Genomic DNA, 19,821 nt, shown 5'->3' with positions numbered 1-19,821 from the left:
GTGTGCGTTAACAACCTCGGCTACAAGGGTGGGTAACATGTTTCTGACTAGGTGCATCTACAGCCTCTCATGGAACATCGGGGAGTTTGAGTTCCAGACATCCTCAGAAGGTAAGGTCGTGGAACGTCTCATTAAACGCTACGTTCAGAACCTGAAGAAAGAGATCACTCCGGCCAAAACGTGGTAAGGAAGGACATTAGCCCACGTCTGCATGATTGTACGTCTCCTGGATTCCACTTACTGTATGCTGGAGACGAACACGACCTGGAGGTTTGGGCGCAAGTGCGAAGAAGACAGACTGGAGAAGAACTTCTTTTTCCTTTATAATAAAACATGAGAATGGTGGCAGTCAGTAGTTTTCTATTCTCTTTAATTTTGTTAAACATTTATTTCTGTCTATGATTTAGTGGCGTATATTGTATTCTAGTGTGCAAAACTTAAGGACGAAAGTAATCTTCGCATGATGCGTCACCGCCAAGAAATAAACTCGATCAACCTTGAACCCTTCATAGAAAGAATTGCTACAAGCACAATACAGTACAGTAGGTAACAGAAAGAAACGTGAGATGGAACGAACGGAAATTGTACTTTTACTCAAAATAATGACAACAGTGCATGCTGTGCAACATGCTCCTATGAGGGCCACAAGGCTTTTAAGTTCTTGTCGTAGAGCGTTCCGTTAACCAACCAGCATGGTTGACAACTACTAGATGGTCGTTGGTGATGTGGACGTGCTCGATGGGATTTAAGTCGAGGGAACGGGCAGATCAATCCACCCGCCGAATATACTATAATTCCAAGAGCTGCTCCACCTGCGCTGTTCGGTGCGGCCGCGCATTGCCATCCATAAAAATGAAGTCAGGCCCAAATGTACGAGGTGTGGCTAGAAAAAAACCGGACTAGTACTGGTGAAACAATAAAACGAATACAATAAGGCTGAAAGTCGCGTGGCCTGTCACGTGACTCTCGCTCCGCCTACTGCTCGAGTATCATCTGCCTCCTGCACTCAGTCTGCCCGTGGCGTCTGTTTGAAGTAGTTGACGTTTTGTCTGTGCGTCGGAAAATGTTGAGTGTACAGAAAGAACAGCGTGTTAACATCAAATTTTGTTTCAAACTAGGAAAATCTACAAGTGAGACGTTTGTAATGTTACAACAAGTGTACGGCGATGATTGTTTATCGCGAACACAAGTGTTTGAGTGGTTGAAACGATTTAAAGATGGCCGCGAAGACACCAGTGATGACACTCGCACTGGCAGACCATTGTCAGCAAAAACTGATGCAAACATTGAAAAAATTGGTAAACTTGTTCGACAAGATCGCCGTTTAACAATCAGAGCAGTGTCTGAGTTAACAGGAGTTGACAAGGAAAGTGTTAGGCAGATTCTTCATGAAAATTTCAACATGAACAAAGTGTGTTCAGAAATGGTTTCAAAGTGTCTCGCAATTGAACAGAAGGAACGCCGAAGAATGATTTGTTCTGACATCCTGGAAAACATTGAAAGTGATCCCACCTTCTTACAAAATGTTATTACTTGCGATGAATCGTGGTTTTTTTACTTACGATCCCGAAACTAAACGCCAATCGATGCATTGGAAAACTCCTGGTTCTCCACGACAAAAAAAAAGCACGAATCTCAAAATCGAAATTCAAGGCAATGATGATTGTTTTTTTTTTTTTTTTTTTTTTTTTGACATCAAAGGGATTGTGCACATTGATTGGGTACCAGAGGGACAAACAGTGAATCAGCATTACTACATTAGCGTCCTGGCTACCCTACGTGAGCGAGTACGGAGAAAACGGAACGATTTGTGGAGAAAAAAGTCATGGATCCTTCACCAAGACAATGCCCCAGCTCACAGTGTGTTGTCAGTGAAGACGTTTTTGGCAAAACACAACATTCCCATCTTAGATCATCCACCCTACTCACCTGATTTGGTCCCCTGTGACTTTTTTTTTCCCTAAAGTCAAGTCAGCTTTGAAAGGAACTAGATTTGAGACTGTTGAAGCAGTAAAAGAAAAAGCGACGGAAGTAATGTATGGACTTACCGAAAATGATCTGCAGCATTGCTATGAACACTGGAAAATTCGTATGGAGCGGTGTAGAGACCGAGGAGGAGAGTACATTGAAGGAGATAACATGAAATTGTAAATAATTGTAAATAAATGTTTTTTCCAGCATCAGTCCGGTTTTTTTCTAGCCGCACCTCGTACTTCGGAAAAGACTAACACGGGGCAGGGGTAATAGCGTTTATCGTTGAGTGTACCATGTTCAAAGATCTACAGGTCAGTACATCCATGAGAAATTATGCCTCCACACACCATAATACCTTGACCTCCAAAAGAATCATATTCGCCCCAGTTCGTGGTTGCATTATGTATTGCCACATCTCGCCATAGCAGACTACATCCAGAGCCACTACTCGGGCTGAATCAGCTCTCATCCGAGAAGAGCAAGCGCCCACACTTCTTGCTGGGCCAATCCCTACGTTCTTGGCACAATCACAAAAGATGCCGCCAAAACGCGGGTGTCAAGAAAACACAACGTACTGGCAGCTAGGAGAAGTGACCACCCCCATGCACTTGCCGTGCCACTGCGGAGCCTGCAGTCCTGTTAAATGTGGTTGCAGCTGCATCAGTTGTTTGCCGTGGGTCCATTTTTGCCTGGTGCACAACGTTGCGTTCATCTGTTGATGTACGGGGGTGAACAAAAATATGGAAACGCCAAAAACGCAACACATTACCGTGCCTAGTAGGGTGTAGGAAACCATTGGTATTCAAAGCAGCTTCCATTCGTCTCGGACTGGATATATACAAGTCCTGTGTGTTTTTCAAGGAACTCTTCTTCCCGAAAAATTGTAGTAGTAAAAGCAATGATGATGGAGTTGGGTAACGATGACGTAACCTTCTCTCTAAAGTAGACGATAAAGGCTGGTGAATGTGATGGCCAGGGAAGATGCGATACGATTCATCTTCATGCTCACAAAATCACTCCTGGACGACGAAAGTTGTGTGGACGGGAGCCCTGTCGTCGTGGAACACAGCACCACAATTGAGAAACATTACCATATGGTTGTCCTGACCAGCCAAAGTGATCGCGTAAGTCTTGCCAGAAAAGCGACCTTGCAGAGAAACCATGGAGCGAACGGAATGTCACAATATGGCTGCTCAAGTAACCACTGAACCCCCACCATGTTACACTCTTTGGAAATACAGTCGGCGGCCAACAGTTGGAAACAGTGTGCAACAAGGATCATCCGACCAGATGATTTTATTCTATTGGTCCATAGCCAAGAATCTGTGGCTTCGGCACAACGTTTGTCTGTTACGGGTATTTGCATCACTGGTGAGTAGTTTTGGAAACCCAACTGGCCCTGTATTTCTCTGTCTGTGGAGTTCGTGTTGTGTAGGTGCTGACTTGGTTTGCGAGTGAGACGTTCAGTTACGCAATGACTTTATCCCCTGTCGTCACGATCACTCTACACACACTCTTGTCCGCGTTCTGGCTTAGTAGACAGTGCTTTTCCGCTTTCCATGTGTATGGTATAACTCTTCGATACAATCCTTCTTGAAACACCAAAAACTTCGCCTACCTTGCGTACGGAGTCACCCACCATATGAGCACCAGAAATTTACCTACTTTCGAAGTCACTCACCGTCGGCATAATGCACTCATAACTACACAGAACTCTCTTCTGACAACAACTGACTCAGTGTTGAGGACATTTCGTAAGTGCCGTTCGTGGTCAAATACAATAGCGCAACATACAGGTTTGCCTAGCATCTGCATTTACGTTCAAGCACGCATTTCTCGCGCTGTTTCCGTATTTTTCTCCAACTCCTGTAACTCTTCGTTCTCGACCACTTGTTCTCCTTTGGGCATCAGCGCCTGTGGTTCGGAGCGCTCCTCAGGCACTTGAAACAATCCCGTGAGCAAACTTCTGGAGCGTTACTCATACATTTCGTCCTTTTTCCAGCTTCCTGGTGATCCTTCCCTGTATGAAGATATTCAGATGTAGTTTCCGGGCCATAATGTAAGGACGATTGCAGAACAACTGCTCGCTGATTGACGTTCAATAGCTTTCTCTGTCCCCTCAACTGCCTCGAATTGCAAAGGCCAGACCCACTTGGCGCTATTGACACGCTGACCTCAAGCCATGTGACATCCAGCTATCTGTGCACGACTGGGAGATTTCTGCCGACGTACATCCACACTTTCATTTATTTCCACTGAGTTGTTAATACCTTTCTTTATTAGACTCGTCTTTGAATTCTGCGGAGCAGTGTACACTGATCAGCCAGAAAATTATGACCATCCATCTAATAGCCGGTACGGGCACCTTTGGCACGGATAACAGCGGCGACGCGTCGTGGCAAGGAAGCAGTGAGGCTTTGGTAGGTCGCTGGAGGGAGTTGGCACCGCATCTGCACACACAGGTCACCTAATTGAAACTCTCTTGGCCAAGGAGAGTCGATTCCTGAGAAACAGAAAGTAAGAGGTCTGGACAACACACACAGTTAAGTGGCAAAATACAGAAATTAATTTTATATTAAAAATTTAATTACATAATTAGAAAAATATGGTCTGTAACGGGAACTAGACTGATGTTTCTTGTAAAATATGCACCATAATAGTATGCTTCGTAAAATACTCGTGCGTTATTGCGCACTCACATTTTGAAAAAACAAAACCCATTCAACGACTGTAGATAGAACGTTCGTATTCGCAGGACATGTACATTAGTACGTTCTGCAGAAAAGATTAGCATTTAAGTCACCTCGGTTCAGCATGTCTCCTGTTGCCTAGCAGGCACAGGGTCCGCCGTGGCCGGCCGCAGTGGCCGAGCGGTTTAGGCGCTTCAGTGTGGAACCGCGCGGCCGCTACGGTCGCATGTTCGAATCCTGCCTCGGGCATGCATGTGTGTGATGTCCTTAGATTAGTTAGGTTTAAGTAGTTGTAAGTTCTAGGGGACTGATGACCTCAGATGTTAAGTCCCATAGTGCTCAGAGCCATTTGAACCATTTGGTCCGCCGTGGGCCGTGATAACTTGATCCATGCGTGAATACATCGACGCGTGTAAGGGGAAAATGGTGTCCGTCGTTTGGTATAGCCATCCATGCTGCATTTACCTGGTTTCAAAGTTCATTTGTGATGATCGGCGTTGGGACACAGTGCTGCACTCGTCGTTTCACCATATCCCACACAATTTCGTTTGGTGTTAAGTATGGCGATCTGGCTGGAGAGGGCAAAAGGCTGACACCCTGTGACATCAAGAAGGCACGTGTTCCTGCAGCAACATGTGATCGTGCATTGTCTTGCTGAAGATTGGCGTCTGGGGTGTTGTGCAAGAAGGGTATGGCTGCTGGTCGCAGAATGTAATTCACAGAGGTCATACTGGCCACAGTGCCCTAACACGCACCAACTGCGATTTGTGGTTTCACCCAATAGCAGCCCACACCATAAGGCCTTGACTTGGCGCTGTATGTCTTGTGCGAATGCAGTCACTGTGATGGCGCTCCCCTATCTGATGCGCCCATTATTTTCAAACAAAGAGAACCTGAATTCGTCCGAAAGCACTACTTATGCCATTCCTGTCCCCACTCACGTCTTTCAATACACCATTGCCGTTTAGCATGTTTTTGCATTTTCGTCAAAGGTAAATGGACAAGTGGATGACGCGCACGAAACCCATGTCGTAATAAACGGCGACGGACTGTCACCTCCGATAGTGTACGATGTGTTACACTGTTCCACTGCTGTCCATTAACCATCCGGCACACACCCGTTGCGCTGTCGAAACACTTCGTCCCACACGAGCAGCCAGTTCCCGAATGGATGCTTCACTTTCTCTCATGCCAATAAAAACATGGAAAAGAGCGTATGGCATCGTTGGCCGGGAGGCCCCTATTCGGGGAATTGGACCGCCAAGTGCAAGTCTTATTTCATTTGAAGCCATATTGGGCGACTTGCGCGCCGGTGGTTGGGATGAAATCTTGATTAGGACAGCACAACACCCAGTCCCTGAGCGGGGAAAATCTCCAACCCGGCCGGGAATCGAACACGGACCCGCGTGCATGGGAGACCAGCACGTTACCACCCAGCTAAACAGGCGGACCTCACACCAATAATGCACCCTCTTTCAAATTCACTGATTTGACGGTGCGGTTTGCGCATACGTTTGCGAGGCATCGATCACGTCTGCTGAAGTCACACTTATCCAGTACCTTCATTTTGTAGCAACAACAATAGCCGCAGGCGCATTTTACCGGTAAGTGGTGTTGTGACGCGATATCGATGTTGACCCTGAATCCGGTTCAGATGCTAATCATTTCTGCAGAACATACTAATGAACATGTCTTGTGAATATGAACGTCCTATCTCTCGTCGTTCAAGATATTCTTTTTTCTGAACATGAGTGAAATAATAATAATAGTAATAAGTTTATATATGTTTGAATTGTGCGTTTCGGAGAATTACACCACAATCATCAAGGGTATCTGTTAAGAATTTAAAGTGATGCAAAAGACGTTTTTATATGTACGATTCTTTTGGCAGCCTGTGATTCAGAGAAACCAATTTCAAGATAGAGGCGTAATTATCCAAGACGCCTAGAGGAAACATAAATTAACTAAATGGTCTCTGATATTTGTGTACTTTACTTAATATTAACAAGTCACAACTATACCTAACCTAAAATGTTTGCATTCAACAGAAGTAAATAATAGTGATTGAGTTAATCCATGAGTACCGCTTCGCTCTGTCAACACTCCCTTCGTCTGAGTAAACAATGAAGAAACAGAGAATCAAACCAGCGTTTCCATGCAGAGCTTTAATACAGTGACACAGTTCCGAAGCATTATAAACGTTAAGCCCTTCCTTACAGCAGTTTCTTATACATTTCTTGGTTTACTCCGACTGTGTAATTTTCACGACCCGTCCTTTCGGAAGCAGGTTTCGTTTATGAGTCCTGCTTAAGTAAACATTAGGAATTTTGTAAATGGGATTACGTCACGAGACTGGCAGTCTACGAAGTCAGTTGATGATCCACACTGTCTCATAGCCACCATAACACTTTTACAGCGCTCTGTCAGCGACATCCGGCACCGATTATGCGAAATCGCTAGGTTCTAGCGCTGTTCTCCGTCTCTACACTTTTTTGTTGTTGTAGGTACTATTCTTCTGATTACAGCTATATGGAAAATAAATTCGATGGATACAATTTATTAATTTCTCGTTGCTGATGGAATGAGTTTGAATGTTCCTGACGTCTTAATCGGAAGATTTACATGAGCATCAGAGACGAAAGTTCTGTACATATATTCATTCATAATTGTACATGAAATGTTATGAGAGTCTCTGTGTATAATGGTTTCTGCAAACCAAATAAAAGGACCAACAGAAATAACGACAAGGAATAAGTTCAATGTACTTAATTTAGCATAAAATGGCATGAAAAGACAGATACAGATAAATAACATATGTTGGGACTCAGAAATATTTGTAATGTCAGTGTTTGATGTACTACAGCAACACCATATTAGAGTGACATTAGCAGTAGCTACAGTGCATTACATGCCCTTTATGTTGGTTTCTATTAGCTCCTGTCAGCTCGCGGTATTCGTCTGGAGAGGAGAACTGCGAGAACCAACAAGTCATCCAAAAGCATCGCTAACACGATCCTTGAAGCTCAGTTCAGAAGATTTCGTGTAAAAATTAAAGCAGTGAATAGTTTCGTTTGGGTTAGTGTTGTGCTGCAGAATGAAATCACCAGTATGAATGACGGAACGTTTGTAGACCTGAATATTCATAATTGTACAAGAAATATCATGGAAATCCCCACGTGCATCGACAGATTACCAAAAGACAGATAAAGATACTTCCTTGACCTATGACATCAATGGTCTACGGTATTGTTCGGATTAGTATCTTAAAATAGTTTCCTACCATTTTTCAGGGTAATACGGGACTTATCAGGGAAAAGAAGAATCTTCCACTGTGTAGAAACCACATCTGCAGTCTTTATTATAAGATTGATAAGTGGCTGACAGTGAAGTATAACGGCTTGTATCCATTGTTTACAATGGCTCAATTATGTCCTTCATGCTTTCGATGCATTATGTAAAGATTCATTTTACGACCAAGTACCTTTGCAACATATGTAAACACATAAAACTGCAACCAATAAACAGTCAAGGGTTTTAAAACATCTGAAATGGATAAGCTTAATCTTTGCAACATGCCGCACCACGGAACCTCAATAAAAATTAAATTATCTTGCCATCCATTGTATTTGTGGGAGTCTCCAACGTGAAGTTCCCATCTATGACAGTCAAGTGAGCAGTATGTACTAGGTTACTTTCCTCACACCTTCATAAAGTTTACTGTGCTCTATAGTCAGTATCATTCTTTCATTAGTTGGAGCAAAAATTTGTGAGGCACGATTACGGCCCTATTCCTGCGAGACTGTCATAGAAGATATGTCACGTACGCAGGTAGTCACTCAGGTGCGTCCTCGATAACAAACACATGGTTAAGAGCTGTTGCCATGGTGACTCAAGGACAGAATGACGAACATTAAACTTAGTGGCCCCATTTGTCTGAGTCTGCCCTGCCAGCAGCCCTCCAAGGCAGTTCATTACTGAGATTACACTTCAAAACCATTCGGCTCTAGATAGTTACCTCAAATGTCTTTTCACACTTGCAACTCACTAATAACACACCTACTACTACGCTTCTGCGACACCTGTAACAACGAGCATTAATTTTCACGTGCCAAAGTAATAAAGCAACCATACGTTTTTAATGGAAGAATACCCTCTTTTTAATGGCGTACACGTATGAGAAAAAACGTAACCCCAGTTAATTTTTATAGTGAAGCTTTTCGTAAGGGTGTCCGGGAAATGTTGTTCATGTGACCGCCAAGGTATCACTGCGAGTCCGATGGTGCGATGTTAACACTGTAACCCAAATGAATCAGCACAGTGCTGGTTATCGGGCTCTCACTTGTGGTACTGGTATTTGAATGTCACTCATCTCGAATACTATACTGCGACCGCTAGGTGTAATTGGGCAGTGGGGACCGATGTGGAGATACTCACAAGGAATTCCGATAGTAGAAGTAATTTAATCACCATTATTTGTCGGTGATGCATAGAAGGCCCAATATATTGACTGCACCACACTCCTTGAGGAATCACAAACCACTACGCTAAGTTTCAGTGAAGTGACTATGTGTGTAAAAGGAGCTACACTAAGTACAGTCTTTTTATTTCCTTAATCTCCAGTAGCATCAACAATAACAACAGCAGAAACAACAACAACAACGACAACACACACACACACACACACACACACACACACACACACATAGCTCAACGTCTAGAAGATTTTAGTCCAAACTTTGCTCTTTCTCTTAAAAAAACTATAATACTTCTCTTGTATATTAACTTGGTAACAACTTATAGATGTGTTGGGCTGTTTCCGTCCACGAATTTCTACGTGAGCGATATGTCATTCCGGACGTATGTTGGTATTTTTGATTATATTTCCGCATTTCCTCATTAATTACGTCACTAATCCGAATTCAAGCACAAAATCGTACTACGTTAAACTTCGTAATAAAGTGGTTTGTCTTCTCCGACACGCTTTTATGAATCTTTCGACTTTTGAATGTATTCTGGATGCATTTTCGTAAAATACTCTTGTGTCTGTAAAATCTAATTCAATGCTATAAACTTCTGCTTTCTTTCATCCTGACCAGTATGCCTTTTTCTGATAAAGATATGAAATGCAAATATGAAAGCAATGTATGTAGTTAGAATGCCAGAAATAATAATAAAAGCAACCAATAACATTTGTACATTTTAGTTTAAACCAGTACTACATGATGTGGTTCTATGATGTTTTTCTGCGTAATAACTAAGCCCAATCTCTATTCAGATCCGTTACACTTCACAATAAAGTGCTATTCCGGTATTTCGATTTATTGATCGAGGAACACAACAGCGAAAGATAGGGATTCGAATCGCTCTTTTCAAGAATTAGAATTTAGAGCAGTGGACACTGCACTACCTATCTCCGTCACTTTACTGCCGTCCGTGGCTTCACCATGGCCGTCTGTCGGTAGCTAATTGCTGTGCTCCATCATTAAAGGCAGGACAGAACATTAATATTTACCGTTCCCTCGATTACCATGTGATTAGAGACGGAGTAAAAGCTTGTATGTGAGGAGAATGATGACGGGATTCGGTCCTGCCTTTTCAAAGGAAGCATCCCAGCATTTGCTTTCATCGATTTAGTAAACTCACGGGAACTATGAATCGAGCTGGCCAAATACACGTTCATTATCTTACCGACTGCACCTGCTATATTGGTTGGTCGGTATGAAGTTTAACAGCATCAAAACATGTCATTGTTCTTTGCAGTGTAATCAGTGGCTCAGCTTTTTTGATGCCACTCTGAGTTCACAAGGAGCTAAAACGTGACGACCGACATTCCATTCATAGGTCTGCGCCCTCTCTCGTGCTTTTGTGTTTGTGGGTCGCTTAGTCCACCACAAGAACTGGGTGACCGACGAGGCAGAAGGAAAGAGCCAGTGGTCGATTCATATTCTAAGGCTCATTATGTTAGAGTGAGCGGAGTGGAAGCGACGCGATAGGTCACCTGCTGAGCGCTGCCTTCTGGCACGCAGCCCGCTGCCACGTGTCACGCAACGTGACAGGTCGCCAGGCGCCACAGGTCAAATGTTGCTTTTAAATAATGTAACCAGCACAAACTATGCGAATCGTGAACAGGAGAAGTCGAAACGTCTGAGGACACCGCAGTCTATCTATAGAGTCTCAATGCGTCAGCCTGGTTGCAGAACCACCACTTGATAGGAATAAGGGCTTGAAGAATTGCCAACAGTACATGCTGGTGACATAAATCGCTGTAAATATGTCACATAAGCTAAAATCTTAGATATTATGAAGTCTTGCAACGTACTAGATCTGAAGGCATTTGGTCACTGTCAGTCGGTTAACGGAGTTCTACCTGGCTCATTTCTCAAACGTCTTCCACGATTATCTCTGCTCAGTTGCGACTGCTGAAGTCAGGAGTAAATGCCGTTGTTGGCAGAGGGCAGATTACAAGGGCCGTCACTACCTTTGCTCAGGTGTAACAGTGGAAAGACGAACCACAGCTTTTGCACGATACTCGATATCTCACTGGGAGACAATGACACCGAGAAATCACTCACAATCCAGACAAGCCTTCATCTACATCTAGTAAACGGAGAAACAGCCGCCTCAGCCACAACTGAGTTCCACAAATTACTCAGAAATTATTAAATAGGCCAAAATTTAGGAATATCACACAGTTTACCATAACAGCCAACGCTGCAACCCTCACCGTCATCTCAAGTAGTATAAAATTCCGCATTTTAATGTAGGTCGACAGCTAGTGCTGTGAAAATGAGATGATCCAACTAGTACTCTCGAGCTATTTGAATAGCGACAAGACCTCAGAATGCTAAGAGCAGGATGAATGTGGGTCAGTCTCAAACCAGATCGTTACATGTTCTTCATTCTTTTATGAGAAGACTCAGTGGTGATTAGTACGGTAGGAATCAGCTACGTTTGTATCACTGATGCTTTGTCATAGGAGGACATTCGCGGTGAGCTCGCCAACGCGTATACTGGACAGCAAACTAATGAAGGTCCATTTTCTTTAGAGGTGAAATCTCGTTTGACCTCCGAAATGACAGCGTATATGTTTTAATTTCATCGAAAACCAGTATCCATTATTATCCTTGAAAGGGATCCCTTGTGTATATAGAGTATCTCTAGACGGGTATACATTGCCATCCAAGTATTGAATCGTAGTGCTATGACTGTGAGAGGTAGCTCGTATGATAATTACATATGTACTTATGTCGGTAATGATTCCATCCTTTAACAACAGACTCGTCTCGTGGACGGATAGATGCCACGAGAAATGTTTATAATATCTTCTGCAGATGTTTTGCTGCTTTTGGACATCCTCCACAGAGTCTTGCCACGAATAGAGCAACTCTGTAAAAAAACACGGTTTATTTGCTATCTAGCGGATGTGAACCCTCATTAACAGTATCACACGTGTCTGTACGTGCTGTAGCACTTAGCGTCAGTGTCACTTTCGGGTAAAAACGAGACAAATCAACTGTGCATTTCAGATATTTTATACAGTGGTCGCAAAATACAACTAACCAAACAAATATATCATTCACCTTAAGATAGGCAACCCAACTTACGTCAACTGTCCCAGGTGCAGAGGAAGTGAGCCGGGTTATCTAACTTAAGGAGCTTGAAATATTTTCGTTTTATTTTGGCTACCCTTATATTTGGGTAAAAATTCTCAGTCTGGAACAGTGTTATCATATTTTATTAGTCTGGAATACCGTGGCCATGTTTTACTTATACCACGCAATATCTGCTTATTACAGACGCTAGCATCGGTGCAAGATTATGAACAATGGACACTCCATGCGAAGGAATGTCTCTTTCTGGATTCACAAGTTGCAGCAGATATTGATACATGTGTGTCTACCAGTCATTGAATTAATGGAGCCCTCTAACCTAACGGGCGCAGTTTATGCCTGTGTGATGTTCTCATATGAATTTACATTCCATCACAGTATATTAGTTTGTATTATGGCCGGCCGGTGTGGCCGTGTGGTTCTAGGCGCTTCAGTCTGGAACCGTGTGACCGCTACGGTCGCAGGTTCGAATACTGCCTCGGGCATGGATGTGTGTGATGTCCTTAGGTTTAAGTAGTTGTAAGTTCTAGGGGACTGATAACCTAAGAAGTTAAGTCCCATAGTGCTCAGAGCCAGTTGAACCAGTTTGTATTATTTCTCATACCGATCTTGTTTCTACATTACAATTAGACTGCGCGATGTCATAAGAAATAAAGTAAATATTGCTTTCACTACTTTTATTACCATCGGAATTGCTCTTATTATGATTCATGCATTTATTACCTACCACCACAATCACTCACTTGAACTCTTGTCAGTAGATTTACACTGATGGCTTTATGGACATTCTGGAAGAATCTGGTTACAAAACACCTCTGTCGGCGTCGGTAGCAATGGTACTCCTTTTTTTTGTTGGTAGCCTATATGCTGGGTAAAACCTCTGCTCTGAGAGCACTATACCATATCTGATGTAGAGCGCTGCTGCGTGACAACCTGCAACACACAAAGAGTACGTGTTTGTTCACACCTACAACACATCATTAGATATGTGTTTTATGCAACTTATAATCAGTTATCCTGAATTTCTCTGTAACTGCGTCAGTGTGGTTCGACAAACAAACCTTGAATATATACCTATCCATCCCATTTGCATCACTTAACACTGCTGATAACTGTCCCAAGTCATACTAGTTTTAAGTGTGAGTTCCACCCAGTTCATTTTAGTGCAGCTGTCTGGGATGAACATTTTAGGGCAATCCACTTTATTCTATTTTTAAATTATTTTAGCTGCTTGAGATGGAAAATGTTTAGAGCCACTCAGTTAAATGTGTAAATTAAGTCTTCCGTTTGGGTGGAATTTCACTTGTAATAGTATTACTGTAAGAAAAACTATACCTCTGCAATAGCTGCAATCAGCACTGGAAAGCCAAGTGAAATTTTTTTTCAACCAGTACCATTATTTTTTTAATCAGTAACAATAATTGTGAATGTAAAAGCAGTATTACTTCGTGTATTGTAAAAGCAACAAGATTTGTGGGTGTAGGACTTTATAACTACTGTGAATATTTATGTCTGAATAAAAAATTGTTATTCGTTACAATACGTCTTTGTTATTATTTCACAAAGCCCTACCGTTACAAATGTATACAAAGGCTGTGCAAGATGCACAAGATATTAGTTTGAAGCACGAGGGAGGTAACGTTCAAGATGGCGGAAAACAAAATGTATGTAATGAGTGCATGGAATTTCGCTTATCGTGCTGCACATGCAGGTTTTTGGGAACAGGCGGCGCGTGATCGTGTCCGCTTCCAAAGACATATAGCACACATGGCAGAAATTATATCTCCTGTTCTTGAACAAAGTCACAGACTTATGATGTGAGCAAAGTCACATACTATCAAAGTAGGAGCGGGGTGAAAAGAAAGAAAAACACAGAATATGAGGTAAAAAATTCATTTATTTTTATGCATCCAACTGAAAAGTAGTTTCACATTTTCATACGCAGACATAACACTATTTTCACACACCTTCTTCTTGTTGAACTGATGGATGGCAGGGCATCCGTAGAATTCCAGGTCTTGAATAGATACAAACCTGAAGATTCGCTGCATCCATGTGATCTTCTCCTCGCTTTTGAAGTAGATGATGGTCTCAGGATGATCGAATGCTCGAAGCGAAGTCATAATTTCTTTATAAGGTATACCAGGATCGTCGCAGAGGAGTCCATGAAAGAAATGTGTTAGCCACTTCACACTCCTCCGTGTTTTAGCACCGCTTACATCCTTGAAAGGCCTCGGTGATGCAATTCTTGCCGAGAATGTCTCTATTATACCAGCATCGTCTGTGTATGCTATGCGTGAAACATCTTTAAACATGAACTGTCTACACTCATCATCACAGAAACCTTGAATGTCGGCTACGAAGTTCACACTGCTAGTTTTCATTGTGAAATGCTCTAGACATTCCACCGCACTTGGTCATCTATATAGCACGCTGAACAACGCGAGTGAGTGGGTTAAAATGGTTCAAATGGCTCTGAGCACTATGGGACTTAACATCTGAGGTCATCAGTCCCCTAGAACTTAGAACTGCTTAAACCTAACTAACCTAAGGGCATCACACATATCCATGCCCAAGGCAGGATTCGAACCTGCGACCGTAGCGGTAGCGCGCTTCCAGACTGAAGCGCCTAGAACCGCTCGGCCACACCGGCCGGCTCGAGTGAGTGGGCAATAGTTATTCACACGGTCATGTAGAACTAGAGCATACGCTGCAGGGTGTTCTGAGAAATTTGATGAGGGTTCAAATTTGATTTGTACATCTATTGGTCCCGATTTAATTATCTTATTCTACTTAAAACAGTCTATTACGATGATTGGTTTAGTTCCTTGAATTTCCGTGAACTGAGTGGACATCCTTCCACTTCAACACATTCGTAGTAAGAAGTACGGAATCTTGTGTACATGTCAAACGCTACACTATATACATTCTGATTCCACTGTAGCAGTAAACTGTCATACGCATAGAATTCTGAATTCAAGTAGACTCTGGTTTTAGTTTAATTACGGTTGTCAAATACCGTGGAGTCACTGCAGTATATCAGCGGTACTTCTTTACTGTTCTGCCCACAGGCTCGTCTATGAACTATCCTGCATGTTCTAATCCATTCAGGTCCAAGGGTGATGATGAGACATATGTGTACGATCAGTTTCTACCCCCTTACGTTCCTATTGTATTTCCGCGAACAGGAATGCGAAAGCATTACGTGTAAGCTTTGATCCCTCTCATGACTACCATCCATTTTCTTAAATTATCAATCCAAATACACTCCTGGAAATGGAAAAAAGAGCACATTGACACCGGTGTGTCAGACCCACCATACTTGCTCCGGACACTGCGAGAGGGCTGTACAAGCAATGATCACGCGCACGGCACAGCGGACACACCAGGAACCGCGGTGTTGGCCGTCGAATGGCGCTAGCTGCGCAGCATTTGTGCACCGCCACCGTCAGTGTCAGCCAGTTTGCCGTGGCATACGGAGCTCCATCGCAGTCTTTAACACTGGTAGCATGCCGCGACAGCGTGGACGTGAACCGTATGTGCAGTTGACGGACTTTGAGCGAGGGCGTATAGTGGGCATGCGGGAGGCCGGGTGGACGTACCGCCGAATTGCTCAACACGTGGGGCGTGAGGTCTCCACAGTACATCGATGTTGTCGCCAGTGGTCGGCGGAAGGTGCACGTGCCCGTCGACCTGGGACCGGACCGCAGCGACGCACGGATGCACGCCAAGACCGTAGGATCCTACGCAGTGCCGTAGGGGACCGCACCGCCACTTCCCAGCAAATTAGGGACACTGTTGCTCCTGGGGTATCGGCGAGGACCATTCGCAACCGTCTCCATGAAGCTGCGCTACGGTCCCGCACACCGTTAGGCCGTCTTCCGCTCACGCCCCAACATCGTGCAGCCCGCCTCCAGTGGTGTCGCGACAGGCGTGAATGGAGGGACGAATGGAGACGTGTCATCTTCAGCGATGAGAGTCGCTTCTGCCTTGGTGCCAATGATGGCCGTATGCGTGTTTGGCGCCGTGCAGGTGAGCGCCACAATCAGGACTGCATACGACCGAGGCACACAGGGCCAACACCCGGCATCATGGTGTGGGGAGCGATCTCCTACACTGGCCGTACACCACTGGTGATCGTCGAGGGGACACTGAATAGTGCACGGTACATCCAAACCGTCATCGAACCCATCGTTCTACCATTCCTAGACCGGCAAGGGAACTTGCTGTTCCAACAGGACAATGCACGTCCGCATGTATCCCGTGCCACCCAACGTGCTCTAGAAGGTGTAAGACAACTACCCTGGCCAGCAAGATCTCCGGATCTGTCCCCCATTGAGCATGTTTGGGACTGGATGAAGCGTCATCTCACGCGGTCTGCACGTCCAGCACGAACGCTGGTCCAACTGAGGCGCCAGGTGGAAATGGCATGGCAAGCCGTTCCACAGGACTACATCCAGCATCTCTACGATCGTCTCCATGGGAGAATAGCAGCCTGCATTGCTGCTTAAGGTGGATATACACTGTACTAGTGCCGACATTGTGCATGCTCTGTTGCCTGTGTCTATGTGCCTGTGGTTCTGTCAGTGTGATCATGTGATGTATCGGACCCCAGGAATGTGTCAATAAAATTTCTCCTTCCTGGGACAATGAATTCACGGTGTTCTTATTTCAATTTCCAGGAGTGTACATCAAACTCTTGCATGAAAGAGTTAAATCGTCTTGGTGCTGGATGACTAATCTAATTTCATCGATCTCGTTAAATGTCGCTGCAGCATAAACTTAAAGCGAGAAGTATTCTTGGCGTATGATTCGCTCATCATATTCCACAGGGTGAGATATTTTGAGCGACGACGTCATTGCGAGGTTTCAAGTCTACTGATTGAAGAAACTCGTAGGTCGCACGTGTTATCACCTTGCGGTTCTGCTGCGAAGTGCTGTGCTGTGCGCTGTGTGGGCTGGTTTTATACCTTATGCCCATCTTGTCTTAGATGTAGTTATACAATGATTTCCTCACCACGAAAGTTAACAAGTTGGTCATTCTGATCCACAATACGCAGCTCCAGATAGTCCAATGTCTGAACTGTCGCTGGAAGGTATAGAGCGTTGATAGGAGTCTCAACAACCTTATACCCTGTTCCAACTGATGGGAAGGATCCGTAAATTGAATGAACCAATGTCTCGTTGAGGTATGAGTTCGTTCAATGTTACACTGAACATATATTGTACTGACAGGTGGAACATCCACTGTCTGATCAGATTTGTAAAATTTACCGGGATGTGGCTACAAAACCTCTCCCTTTGTGAAACTCAGTAGTGGGCCTATTGAACCTTTCTTCTTAAAGTCAGTCGATGCATTCATCGTCGTTATTTCAGATTTAAGTGACTGATATTTGCTTGGAGCTCAATCCCCTATGAATACGCTTTTAAAACTTCGTTTAAACCGTCAATATCGTATGCACCAGAATCAATTTCCACAGTTTCGTTTCTACCATTAATTTTCGGACGCAGTTTATTGTTGGTCTCTGTGACATATGGGATTGTTTTATCTCTCCAGTTCAGTCAGCGCGATACTCCAATCTTAAATTAACTAGTAGAAAGAAATTCGCACTTAATACAGGCATTCGTTCTTTTAAAGTCAGAGTGTAAGACATTGCATCGAAACATCAACTGGCGAATGGATGGTTAATACCCGTCCTTATATATTATTCGTAAACGTCAGGAGGAACATTATGCATACATGACCACACAGGAATGTATTAAAGTCTTGGTAGCGTCGAAAATTGTAGAACACGTCTTCCACTTGTGAGGTTTCGTTGTAATTCTTCTGGGGGTTTCAGGTCACCAAATAAGCCGAAACAGTAGATGTCACTTGTATTTAGTTTTTTTAACATATATCGCCCAGTGAGTTACAGGTCCTCCTGCTACATCCGGATTCACAGTTCCGCATTTTCCTGCTTTCCATATAGTCTTCGGTAGTGTATTCCGCATATACACAGCTCAGAATCTCGGAATGTTGAATTTCCTCTCAACAAAATTACGCAGATCTGTATTTGTAAGCGCTCTGTCTGGTCGGACAACTAGGGGGCTTTTTTTTCTTTTTTTTTTTTTTGTTTATGAAGAGACCCATTCCTTTCTTGAATGGTATCAAGTATAGCCCTTTTCCGGTGGCTGCTGCCTCCATCATGCGGTTATGTCTTCGTGCCTCCTGGAGTTGCTCCTGATAGTTTTGTGCATTCTTAACTCTCCTGACAATAGCCACAGCATCCACAGCCGCCGGCCGCTGGTGGCCGAGCGGTTTTGGCGCAACAGTCTGGAACCACGCGACCGCTACGGTCGCAGGTTCGAATCCTGCCTCGGGCATGGATGTGTGTGTTGTCATTAGGTTAGTTAGGTTTAAGTAGTTCCAAGTTCTAGGGGACTTATGACCTCAGCAGTTGAGTCCCATAGTGCTCAGAGCCATTTGAACCAACCATCCACAGCCAGTGAACCCACCGCTGAGAGACTGGCTAGGGCAGGAATGAGGAATTGAATGATTCCACCCGACATCTGGGGTATTGGTAGAACCCTAGGTAGCTTTATCGACCTTCTTTTACTCTCTCCTTTCTGCTGCCGGGCGCTTATAGCTGAGTACAGCGCTGTCGGGATAAAGTTTTTCATGCACTCTCTAGTTGTCACCTTCTTCCTTAGCGCCCTACGTGCAGCGCTCATAACTTCTCTGAACCTCTTCACACCCAAGCCCAACGTAACTTTACCACGCGTAGTTTTTTCAACCGCAAATGCTGCAACGCGTTGACTTATACCAACACCCCTTATCGCTCGTACTGTCTTAGCATTAGCAGCTAAAATTCGACCTGCGGTGTGACAAGCTTTGTTTGCCTCGTATGCGATGTCGTGTTCCATAAATGCCTCGTCGAGCAGATTTGTCCCCTTATCATTTTGTGCCAATCGTTTTTGAAGTTTTGTTCCAGGTCCACAGTACTTATGTCGAAGAATGGCTAATTAGACTGGTAGTTTATCGAGAATACCTCCTCCTCGAATGCGTCTCCTATCACCCATATTTTGCTACTGAGGTGGCTGTGGCCTGCGCACCGTGTTATATATCAAAACGCCAGCGTCTATCCAGCTGTTTAGTAATGCAGGGAAACCCAGCCATTTAACTAACGCTCTATTCTCCCGACGCCATATGACACTCTCTGCGAGATACACATCTCGTTGGGAAGTCTTCTGTAACTCTTCTGTGTAAAATCGTCCTGCAATTTCAGTACCACTCTTGTCCTTTAAGAGGCTGGTTCTATGATTATTTCACTGCACTTTGGAAACTGTGACTATCTCGGTTGACTAGTTGGGTATGTATGACTTCTCAAATGCTGTCTTGTGTTTTGAAATACATACTAAATCACCTATATTAAATTGCTGTTTGCACGGATCTAACATTTTAATACGATTGTGTTGTGTATCTAGGAGTCTGTTATTACGAACATCGGTCTGTCTCATTTTTATTGTGCAATGTTTGGTTCGATTATACTGTGCTATTATTGGCGGGG

This window comes from Schistocerca piceifrons, chromosome X (assembly GCF_021461385.2).
Source record: "Schistocerca piceifrons isolate TAMUIC-IGC-003096 chromosome X, iqSchPice1.1, whole genome shotgun sequence".
Taxonomy (NCBI): domain Eukaryota; kingdom Metazoa; phylum Arthropoda; class Insecta; order Orthoptera; family Acrididae; genus Schistocerca; species Schistocerca piceifrons.
The sequence above is the reverse complement of the archived record's forward strand: the minus strand, read 5'-3'. Positions refer to the sequence as shown.